General features: G+C 33.2%; 2 long non-coding RNA genes across 3 annotated transcripts; both read right to left on the minus strand.

The window, feature by feature from the left end:
- Nucleotides 1-715: 715 nt before the first annotated feature.
- LOC119690799 lies at nt 716-4578 on the minus strand. The gene is made up of 2 exons (XR_005253720.2): nt 1727-4578; nt 716-1270 (listed from the first exon to the last, which is right to left on the minus strand). It is a non-coding gene; the product is annotated as an uncharacterized LOC119690799 (long non-coding RNA).
- Nucleotides 4579-11406: 6828 nt separating this feature from the next.
- Nucleotides 11407-12454, minus strand: LOC125488789. Of its 2 annotated transcripts, none has more exons than XR_007266508.1 (2): nt 12085-12454; nt 11407-11519 (listed from the first exon to the last, which is right to left on the minus strand). It is a non-coding gene; the product is annotated as an uncharacterized LOC125488789 (long non-coding RNA). The 2 variants fall into 2 exon arrangements; XR_007266507.1 differs by lacking the exon at nt 12085-12454 and adding an exon at nt 11919-12027.
- Nucleotides 12455-13131: the final 677 nt, after the last annotated feature.

Consider the following 13131-nt stretch of genomic DNA (forward strand, 5'->3'; position numbering starts at 1 on the left):
ACAATAAGTAACTTTTCGTGCTTTAAAAGTTCTTTTTCCTTTCAGCCGTTAAAAAATAAGCCAGATTATGTTCTTTTTATATATTTCATCAAGTAAATGAAGAGAAAATAGCAAATTTGTGTATCTGTCCAAACGGGCCTATTGTATTTCGACGAGTATAAGGTGTTTGGCGGAGAAGCAGACTAGCGAAGTGTTGGTCGATAAACAAGATTAATTATGAAGGTTAGAATTCTAATTATAAATTCATAAGACGGTACATATAAATCCCCTGGATATAATAATTTCCATAAGTCACTGCTTTTCTGACCAATAAAATCATTTGTTGCAGAAAAATATATTAACACAGAAGAATTGCGCAAGATGAAGATTAGATTTGTCCAATTGAAGGAGTACAACAGAAGCCATATTCTCAATGAGACAATTATTAATGGGAAAATTTCGATATGAACAAAGAAACCTGGATAATAATTATGGTGGAAAGCTTACATGATGGCTTGGGGTTTCTTTGATGGATCGTATCAGAACAGAAATGAGGTTATCCGTCAGAGGACTAAGGTTACCAACATAGCTGTCAAAATATGCAAGCTGAAGTGGCAGTGGGCTGATCATATGTGTGGCTGAGGATAGAGTGTTGTGGTGCTCCTTGGGAGAGGCCTTCAGTAAGAGAATGATGTGGTGCGATCATGTATATTTTAATTTAATAAAATAAGTTCAGTTAAAATATATTTTTTATTTATAAACAATTTAATCACAGACAAAATTATGTATTTTATATCATAGGTTTACAGACTTCAATAAATTAAAAATAAGAGCCTAGTGGTAGAATTACGATGTTAAGGGCCTGTTTCACAATGTCTGGGTAGTGGCTACCTGTCGGGTAAAATACATGCTGTCACTCTGTTATTATTTTTTTGACAGTGACAACATGTATTTTACCCGACAGGTAGCCACTACCCAGACATTGTGAAACAGGCCCTAAGACTGAACAACCATCACTGACAATCCATCTATATCGTTCAAATTAAAATTAGTTCATATAAAAAATGCTTGAGGTGCGAGCCGGGTCAAATTGATGTGGTCAAGTGTAACAGGCGGCAGCTTGTATAGGTCTCGAGCCACGTACATCAGGATATTATACGGATCGGTCCCTTGGAACAGCCAGATGATGTTCTGCAGGTCCTTCTTCATGCTCCCGTTGCCGCGGTATATGTACTACGGTATATGGTGGTTCTGGAATGTTGTGGCGTCAGCTTCATCATGATTGTTCGTTCTGAAAAGATAATATAAATATTATTTTAAAACTTTTATTATTTTGAAGTTCAATGTTCAAATGCAGAGTACATTCTATTCTATTCTCTGTGGGGGTGTTAGTGTGAATAAAAGATTTATTTTATTTGTGACGACATCTCACGACTATCTGCCCCAAGCAAGGCATAGCCTGTACTATGGGTGTTGGTCAGCTGATCATATGGATATGGATGATATGGACAGGATCCAAGAACAAATATCTTTCCCGGCCGGGAAACGAACACAGGACCTTCGTCATAGCAGTCAGGTTCATTCAGTAAGTCCATTAATAATGAAAAGTTTAGATTATAGTTAATCTACCAAGATTATAAATTAACCCGCAAGGGAGTACATTAGTACAAGGCGTGAGTGTGTGTTTTTTTGTGTGTGTGTGTGTGTGTTTTTTTTTTATTATAAATTAATGTATTTTTACACCTACCTCCACATAATATGATGGCGGAGCTGGTGATAGTGATGATGTGAGAGTCTTCACTCTGAAACATTGTATACATAGATAAACGTTAATAACTATAGAAAAGACTACATTTATTTAGGTTTACATTCCTGCCACGTTCGCCTAAGGTGCACTAATGATGAAGAGTTATTATCTGCATGTTTCCCTTAATGCACCTTAGTTACCGAAGGGGACCACTGGGAGGTGTGGCTAGGAATTTCAGTATTATAAATTAAGGTAAATCATGTGATGAAAATATTTGTTTTGTTACATTTAAAGACACATAATTTTCATATATTTTATAATACATCATGAAAGAGTTTTTCTTAATCTCAATAATATTTTTGATTAAAAAGAAAAACTCTTTGTTTCCCCTTCATCTAACTACATCTAACTAAGTCATGCATTAGTAGCTATTATGAAGGCATTAATCATAATTTGGATGAACATACATATTATTATTACACCACTTTATGTAGTGAAAAATTTAAAATTGTGCCTTCAGTAAACAGTTGGTATCTCTTTGATGATAATGATGTCATGCATTAATTTATCCTGTTACGTGTATATCCAATTCCAGGAGTAAAGACATCTGATATAATCAAAAACTACCCTTATTGGGATGTAATAAGGGTTCTGTCAAATGTATTACCCCGTGGAATGGGATATAGGTATGTTCATTTTATTGCATTAAAAATATATTAGAGTATAATTATAATTGATTGTATACATTATAATAATCGTCATGCATTAATTATGTGGTGAAATCGGTGCCTTCAGTAATCAGTATGTTACTCAATGATTATAATAATTGGTATAAACAGGGCACTACTTATTGTAAGTTAATTCATGCATTAATTTATCCTGTTACATGTAGGTATGTTCATTTTATTGCATTAAAATAATATTTGATTATTGTATAATATTGATATTACATTGTAATAATCGTGAAGCATTAATCATGAATAAGGTGGTTTTGTTTATAATGAGCACACAACATACAAAATCTATCTGGTGAGATACAATCATTGTGTAATGTTCTTTGACATAAAGTGCACTTCCATGTTGTTTTATTATTATTGAGGCTTAATACAGAACGTCCACAAATATAACATATATCTTTAATGCAGTCACTGTGACCAAGTATACAATGCTGTAGGTAAGACCTATAACCTTGGGGAGTGAAAAATTTATCATTTAAATTACCTTTGGTTATTATTTTTTCAATAAACATTATCACGTAAACACCACAATTGTGATCATCAGATTGTATGATATGTTTGGGTTTCAACACCTTCAAATTTATGGCATGTTTAAAATATTTTTTTATCACGTTACAGTACTTATTGACATATTTAACTTCATTACCCTTAGGATCAATACAAGTCATTTTCTTTCCACCATTTGAAAGATGAACAAGTGTAAAATGATTTTGTAACAATATTGGAAAGATTAGAGATTGTTCCATATTTCTTGTGTTCAGTTCCTGTATATGTTCGTCAGTCAAATCTATTTTATTTGAGAATAAGTTCGAACTGAAGTTGACAGAAAGAATATGATATTTGTCTGTATTATTTTGGTTTAATACAGCTAGACAGTGATCAACAGCAATATTCGATAACCATTTTGTTCCACTAAGCGTCTCAAAGTCTTCCTTATCTAATTCTTTGACTAAATCAGGCGATTTATCAAAAACAGATACATAGTATTTTCTCTCTAAACCAGTTATGTAATATGATGGATCCCTCACTAAGCCATTGTTGTGAAGTTGTAAGTTATTAATTACATTTTGTTGAGGTGATTTAATATCTGTATCAGTAATTTTTACTTCATTCACTTTTTTTTTTTCTATGTTGTAAGTAATCAATATTTTTTTGTTGAGGTGGTTTAAAATCTGTATCCTTTTCTATTTTTATCTCAGACAATACTGGATGAACTGGTTCATGATCTATGTTCATATCTGTACCTTTTTCTCTTTTTATTTTACACAATCCTGGTTCATGATCTATGTTTGCAATATTCAATGCTTTGTCGTGTTTTAAGAGCAAATTTGTTTTTTTTTGGTCTTAAATGTTTCCCATCAAAATGAGTAATCGATTTTCTTAGCCTTTTCCTCTCCCAGGTTTCTTCATCTTCCTTAGCTTTTGTAAGTCTCTTTTTTGGTATATTATGTGTAAATTCTTTGAATTTAGCTAAAATATATTCTCTTTCTAATCTTATAAATTGCGTGCATTTCAGATATGACCTTTTATTTAAAACTAATGCTTTCATTGTACCAAAGAAATTTTCGACAGATGCATTTGAAACTCTTTCTTTTTTTAAAATGTTTGACCACAGTGGTGTTACTGTCAGATACTTCTTGAGAATTATGTCGAAAAGAGTTGGATTGTAATAAACATTCAACTCAGTATTGGGCACTTCAGAGTCTATGTCAATTTTACTAATAAGATCGTTATATCTAAAGAAAAAATTGTTATTTCTGAAAAGAGGGTCATTTTTATCTTCAAATTCTATGTTATCATTTGTATTTTCTGAAACTACATCAATGGTATCTTTAAAATTACACAATGATGTTTCGGCTTCCTTGACACAAGAAGATTCATATTTAGAATTAAAAAATATGTACAACCATCTTACATATAAATCAATTTCTTCTAAGTTTCGGACTTGCATCAAACCTCCCAACATATCCAAAATATAGTTAATGTGGCCTGAGTCAGAAACATGTTTTTTCACATCTTGTGACATCATTTTCATGAAATGGGCCACACATAAGTATATAGGCACATACTCTTCTGACATAGTTATTTTTCCTGTTATCAAATCATAAGTATGATTAATATTAATTAATTAAAATTAATTAATTAATTAAAATAATAATAATATTAATAGATAAAATTATTTAATCTAACTAAATTTATTTATGCAAATGCTAAGTCCTCCTCCTTCCTTCTCTTAATAGAAAATTGCTGTGCCCTCCCGGGTCCATAATGATCGCTTGTTTATTATTTTAACACTAATTATGGAATGCAATAAAGATTTGAATTTGAATTATATTCTTTCAAATTACGGCAGTTATTAAATGCGTATGCAAGAGCATTCAAATTGGCAAATGAAAAATCTGACACTACTCCATTGAAAGCTGGCCAGAAATTCTGTTTTATACAAAAATATTTGAAATCCATTAATAATTGATAAATGGCTACTGTAGTGTGAATACCAGAAATCATGCTGAAAATAGGTAATATTCTATTTTCAATATTAACCACTCCACAATAATACAATACCCGTTTACATTCAACCTCACTTCCTTTACTAAGTTGGGCTTTCGTACAACACTGCCAGTTGCATCAAAATGTAGCATTGTAGGTGGTGCCTGTATCAAAACTTGTAGCTGTTCGAGGCTAAATATTATCACTTGAAATGACATACTAATACGTTGAACAAATGACCCATGTTTACTTTGATATGCCAACAGGTCAAGTAAATCATTATTTGACCTGTCATTGATTTCTAGAGCTTCAGATCGTGCTTTTCTGTAAACCTCATCTGATTTCACCAAACCTAATTTTTTGGTTTTTTTAAATTTTTCATCTAGACAGTCATTTAAATCCTTATTTTTTACATTTAATGCTTTGTCATTATATAACCTTCTTTTAAGAATTTCTCTTTCAACACCTGTAACCCAACCTGTCTTAGGACTTTTGTGGCTGAAATTTAAACTGTTACTTTTTACTTCAGCTGAATAGTCACTTGTTTTTAATAATACTTTGACTTTTTTACAATCTCTATGAATACATTCCATCACAATTTTAAATTGACAATATTTTTTTTTATAGCTTTTATAGCGTATATTAAAGGTACAGGTATTATTGACGTAGTTATGTATTAAGGTCTTTATCACATACGGGTAAAACTTTTCAACTAATTTATTATTTTCAACAATGACATTGTAAAGTGAATTATTTATAATAAATGTTCCCTCTACATAATCTAGTGCTGAATTTTTATCTATAGCTGTTGGTGAAATATTTTTAGAGGTAATAAGAGGCAAAATTTTATCATTTTTTGTATCTATTGTTAAATTTTGTACTTCTTTTGGTATGTCAAAAATTACATCTGATATATCATTATTATTGTTTACTATTGAATGGTTAGGCTGATTACCGTCAACTAAGTAGCATTTACTAACAGTACAAGTGGGTAAGACATGATCATTCAAATGACTGTTGTCAAATATTGGTGCATCTATAATATCTTGATCTTTTAATATTAGTGATGGAGAGCTTGTTATTGGTAATGGAGTGGATTCTGTATGATTGATATGTTTAAAAGTATTAAAACTATCTATAATTATAGACGATAAACTTGCAGGAGCATTTAAATACAGTTTGCTCTCCTCACAGTTCTCAAATTGACTGACTTCTGAGTAGATTCTTCCTGAAGAGGATTGTGTATGATTAGTATAGATACTATCGTAACAATTAGAGTACTGTGATTGACTGCCTTCAGGCTGTAAGTAAATATTGTCTAAATCCTGTGGCAAATTGATGATGCCAAGTGGAGAGTAAACAGGGGAATTATTTATGCTATGATTTAGAGCATGACTGCCTTCAGGCTGTAAGTAAATATTGTCCAAATCCTGTGGCGAATTGATGTTCCCAAGTGGAGAGTAAACAGGGGAATTATTTACGCTATGATTTAGAGCATTGATTTCAGGCTGCAAATTTTGAAAAATTTCGGGATAATGTCTGTTTCTATGATAGTTTAAAAATTTTTTTGAGTTTAAAATCTTTCGTATGCATTTAGGATTTTGATAAATTCGGGAGATTGTACTTTTTTTATTTTTTAGAACTGTAGCAATCTTTACACATGTTTCTCTAGTTACCGAATTGACATTAGAAGCAGTGATATCTAATAATATATCCGATAACAGTCGATATTTTTTGTCCGTTTGGTACATAATTATCAGCTTATATAACACCTACACTCTACAACTTCTAAACGACAGGAAAAAATTATACCAAGAAAAGGGATCTAAGGAAATTAGGCAGCAAATTACAACAATTAGTAAGGAAATAAACAGACACATATCAAAACACCAAAAGAATGAGAGACAAAGATTATTCGAAACATATATAGAGAAAACTGGAGCCATAAAAAAAGCATTTAAAGAGCTAAGATGTAAGAGTGAATGGACAGCAAATGTGAAAAATAAAAAAGGTAAAAAGCTCTACAAAAGACCGGATATAATAAACGAGGCCACCAACTTCTACGAAAACCTCTACACATCAAATGACTCATCAGAACTACCTATATATTCGCCTTGTGACTCTACCCTACCCGGATTTATACTAAAAGCTGAAATCGAATGTGCAATAAACTCACAAAAAAACGACAAAGCACCGGGGGAAGACCACGTTACTAACGAACTGCTGAAATCATTGTCAGAAACATTACAAGGTCCACTTCAATTATTGTTTAATAACATCCTTCAATCGGGAAAAACACCTAAGCAGTGGTCAAAATCTACAATTATACTGATCCACAAAACAGGCGATCGAAGTGACTTGGACAAGTATCGGCCTATAAGCCTCATGTCAAACATATATAAAATATTCTCAAAAATACTACTAAATAGAGTGACGAAAACCAGCCGCGCGAGCAAGCCGGTTTCCGCAAAAGTTTTTCCACAATGGATCACATTCATGTTGTATCACAAATAATAGAGAAAACAAATGAATATAATAGAACTCTATACATGTGTTTCATCGATTTCACTAAAGCCTTTGACTCATTGAACTATAGGGAAATCTGGCAATCTCTAAGGCAACAAGGTGTTGAAGAAAGATACATAGCTATACTTTATAACATATACAGCAATAATTTAGCAAAAGTTAAACTAGAAAGAGAAGGTAGAGAGTTCCCAATTAGGAAAGGAGTTCGTCAAGGTGACCCTATATCACCAAAAATATTCTCAGCGGTATTGGAGTCTATTTTTCGCAACTTGAAATGGGATAAAAGAGGACTAAAAATTGATGGCGAATACTTGAGTCACCTACGCTTTGCAGATGACATTGTCGTTTTCTCGGAAAATCTACAAGACATCCAACAGATGCTGAACGATTTGGCAATAAATAGTAAAAAGGTAGGTCTGTCTCTAAACCCGACTAAAACCAAAATAATAACTAATGGCAGTAGAGAAGATGTTATAGTGGAAGGCAGAAATATAGAGTTCGTGGATGAATACATCTACCTGGGGCAGCGGGTATCTTTCAAAAACCAAACTGAAAATGAAATTAAGAGACGCATAGCCATTGCATGGAGTAAGTACTGGAGTTTCAAAGAAATCATGAAAAACAAACAGATAAACATTAAAACAAAAAAGAAATTATACGAAACTGCTATTATGCCAAGTTTATTGTATGGATGTCAGACCTGGTCCTTAAGGAAAGAAGACGAGGATAGACTGGCAATATGTCAAAGAAAAATGGAAAGAAGTATGCTGAATATCAAACTACAAGACAGAATAAAGAATATTGATATAAGAAGAAAAACAAAGATCTGCGACATACTAAGTAGAATTAAGAAATTGAAATGGAAATGGGCAGGACATATCTGCCGAATGGAAAACTCCAGATGGACAAAGCGTGTCACCGAATGGATACCACGAGAAGGAAAAAGAAGTAAAGGACGCCAAAGAAAGAGGTGGGCAGACATTTTCCTACAAACATGTGGACCGAACTGGATGACTAAAGCTAGAGACAGAAGCTTGTGGAGATCATTGGGGGAGGCCTACGCCGTGGAGGCGACTACTACACAAGAATGTTTTTAAATAAAATTTAACATAATTATAATTATAATAAATTAAAAATTAATCTATTTATATGAAATCAATCAATTATTTAGTTATGTTTTTATTTAGAATTTTATTAATATTATGAACGTTAATATTTAAATTTGATTTCATTTAATTACAAATGTTGTAGAATTATTATAATAATAAATTAAAAATGTAATTATTTTGAATGAAATCAATCCACTAATTAATGTTTAATGAAATCAATCCAGTAATGATTTATTTATTTTATTTATATTATGAATTATGCATGCAAATTTTTTTACGTGAATTAATTAGTATGTACATTATTTTAAAAACTCATGTGATTTGTGAAAATGTTTTACTTAATTAATTTTAAGTACATTATAATATTCTATGCATGTGCACCTTTAAATTTATAAGTAGTAGAAATAAAGGCTTTTTTATTTTATTATTACAAGAAATGTAACGATGTTACTTACCAAATATCAATAAACTGCACTATGGATGGCACTGCACCTACCTTTCACAACACAATAACTACGAAAATAAATAAAAATAAGCCTAAATATATACAAAATATAATACAATACATACAATTACAGATATTTATTGAAAAAAAATCACTTATGCGTGCGATTTAAATTGATTAAAATTCAATAAAATTTTTAGCGTGCGTTCTCTTTGGGGGATAAAAATATTCCAAAGTAGGGATGTTCGATCATCACTTTGGTTGTCTGTCACTCGATTCGATAGCACATTCAGGTACTCGATTCATTCAAAAAAACTATATATTTGAAGTCGTTAGTCTACATAATACGAAAATTACAATGTATAAATCATTGGGGAACAATTTTGGAAGCATAATTTTATTTTAAGAACTGACCCCTTATACCGAACTTGTATTGAATTTGTTTCGACTTCACGATAGGGCCACTGGGGAATCAGGTATTATTAAAATTATTATGTTTTACTTTTTCTCCTCTTTGACAGTGGTCGTCTATTCGAACGTTATACAGTGTCTGAGTTGTACTGAACTGTCAAACCCTCAGAACACAGATTTTGTGTCAGCTCACATCTTATTTCCAGAGAGGAAATTCTATATCTGCCCTCATGCGTTCTCTACAGCAACGACGCTTGAAAAATAAACATTCTGAACTTGTTAATTTTACTAAATAGAAGTAAGAAGAATATTTTACAAAATAAAGGCTTGTACAAAAACTCAACTGACAGTTGTCAAGTTAAACGGCTCATTAGTGGGACAATATTATATTATTACAGGTTAACTCGATTGACGAACAAGACAGACCGTGTGTACATCACTACAATAGTAGTAGTGTTGCCAGTAAAAAAAATATTTTTGAAATCACAGAACGTTCATAAATCTATTTTCATCGCAGAGAAAAAAGAACGTTCATAAACACTGAGCCAATAAACTACATAAATCTATTTTCATCACAGAAAAAAACGAACGCTATATAATAAATAAAATTATTTTAACTACCTAACTGGACCAATCAAAGTCAAAATCGGTCAAAAATCATCATGAATCGGTGAATTGTCTATGACAGCAACCTATTTGGGCATTTCAAATCTCAATGTAAACAAAATGTTATCCAAACAAACAGACAGCAGCAAGTGAAGAATTACAGTAAACAAGACTTTTACCTACTTGGATAACAGCGCAAGCGTCCAAATGACAACAGATGGTACAGACATCTGAAAAGGTACGTAACTCTACTAACTCTCACACAAACCACAACAGGCTTCCTCCTATTGAGATACCAAAATTCGGTGGCACAGTTAGTGAATACTATGCGTTTATGAACTTGTTCCAAAGTGTAATTGGCACATGATAGGTTATCCCGATGTGATAAGTTTTACTATCTGCGTTCTCTTGTTTATGGGGAGGCGTTAGATCTAATAAAACATCTATCTCTGGACAGTTCTAACTATGTGATTGCTCTGGAACTACTAGCCAAGCGTTATGACAATAAATTGATTGTTATAAACCACCACATAAACTCAATATTAGATATGAAACCGATCACTAAATGTACAGCACAGAATATAAGGGAATTCATAGCTACAGTCAGACAGCATAGTAGTGCGTTGAAAGGCTTAAATATACCGGTTGACTCATGCGACTTAATAATAATTGCGATCATTCAGCGGAAACTAGATCAATATACATTGCAAGGGTTTCACTTTCTTTGACTTTTCTAGAAAAAAGAGCTGCAGCAATGGGAAACATCACATCCTGCGAGTCTACAGGCCAGAGTGTGAGTAAGGACACTCCAAAAAAGCCGTCATACATAGCTGACAACATCAAACCCATCACTGAAGAACCCACATGTAAGTACTGTCATGCTTCTAATCACAAACTATTTAGATGTGAAAAGTTTAAACTAGCTGCAGTGCATGAAAGGATTTCATATGTGGCCAACAATAAGCTATGCACTATATGCCTCAACAACCACCAAAAATGCAGATTTTTCTTTAAGTGTGGTATCTACAAAGGCAAGCACAACACCTTGCTTCATAATAGCCAACCCGCTGCCGCTGCTGCTACTAATCATGTTTCATTGATGTCTAACATACAGAGTGAGGTATTATTGCCTACAATATCTGTCAAGCTTCAAGCTAAAAATGGTGAGCATATCTATGCTAGAGCTCTACTAGATTCAGGGAGCTCTGTAAATTTTATCCTAAAGGATCTAGCTAAGCGAATTAATACTGAGTTCTTCGATGAAGAAAACAATTGTTGGTGTGTGCAATGCTTCCAACACAACCAACCAAAAGGCTCGATTTGCTATCCAGTCAGCCAACAGTGATTATAAACTCACTGTTCTATCATGCATTGTCCCCAACATAACATCTTCAATGCCTCATTTCCGTGTCAATGTACAGGACATCAACATACCATCTCACATTCAGCTTGCCGATGCTTCAGCGAACCTAGAAATATAGATATTTTACTTGGGTGTGACATCATGTTTCAGATCCTACTGCGTGAGAGACTGCCAGTGATACCAGGTCAGCTGTTTCTACACAACACTCAGTTCGGCTACATTGTTGCTGGCACTGCACCATTGAACAGCGAGGGATGTTCATCACTACCAAGTAACTTTTGCAAGTCAGTATCTGAGGCTGTCTCAACAGAGTCTTTAAATAGGAAAATAGATAGGTTCTGGGAATGTGAGAAGGTACCTGAAAAAGGGAACTATATTCCTACTGAATTAAATCCAGCTGACTGTCTGTCAAGAGGTGTAGATCCTCACAGTCTACTGAATAATCAATTTCATGAAACTGAATTCAAACATAGTGTAGAATCAGTAAATGTGCCTCAGAACTTACCTGAGTTAAAGTGTGAGGCTGAGAAAACAAATATGATACATGCTTAGAGTATATAGATACATGCAATCGGTTTAATATAACCATAAGCCCATAAGCAGTTTATTTGGTTCTTTATGAGCCCATAAGCAGTTTATTTGGTTCTTTATGATTGGCTTTGCAGACATACCATCCCATTGTCAGCTTGCCTTCTTACATCTCTTCTTATATCTTTATTTAAATATTTTATCTTCTAAATTTCAGCTTTCCTATTTTTTCGGGAATACCGCCGCTGCCCCCGGGCCATGCCTCTATAATGAGAAGGTAAGTGTAGAAATACATTATTTTAAAACAATAAAGTCATTTAAATGATATTGAAACTGATAGACCAGTGTAGCTCAGTCGGATAAGCGCCCGCTTCTCGCGCCAGAGATACGGGGGTCAACACCCACATGTGCCAATGAGTTCTTTGAATTTAAGTACAATGTATACCATCGCTCTTACGGTGAAGAAAAACATCGTGAGGAAACCTGCATATCTAGATTTAGCTCATCTAGATATGTGATCTGTTCCTCTCTACCAACCCGCAGTGGACCAGCTGTATCAGGGCCTCTAGTACGGGTTTTGCAATTTACGTAAACGAAAATTTTTTTGTTTTCTTCTGTCACCTGCATAGATTATCTGTCAAAAGTTTCATGATAGTTTCCGCTAGAGGCGCCACTTTGTATGCGAGAAAACTGAAACTTTTATAGTTTTTAGTTCACACAGCAATGTTATTTATTTGGCACGCCTATTTATTAATGTATCGTTTCTTGCCAACAGATCACCTGGGTGAAGATGACGATGCAACATCGACATGTCGAAGTACCCAGCGAATGTGACGACAAAACTACTAAATGGATTTTGATCAACAGACAACCTGGATAGGCAACTTTTAAAAAATCCTAGAATCACTACCAGAAAACTTTTTAGCTCTAAGTTTTATTTTAACAGTTACTAGAAAATAAAACCGAGAGCATGTTAAATAAAACAAACCAACACCTATCCCAAAAGAAATGGTAGAAACATAATCAACAAAATATATCATACAGGTTACCAGATAAGGCAAGTAATAATGAAAAATAATTTATCTATCTTTTATCATTGCATGTTATTGTTATAATGTATTTCTACCTATGGGTACAATAGTGGGAGTAGCCTGTATTTATAGTTGGTGAACAAATTGCTTGCTAATGAT

Source organism: Plutella xylostella, chromosome 7 (assembly GCF_932276165.1).
Source record: "Plutella xylostella chromosome 7, ilPluXylo3.1, whole genome shotgun sequence".
NCBI lineage: Eukaryota > Metazoa > Arthropoda > Insecta > Lepidoptera > Plutellidae > Plutella > Plutella xylostella.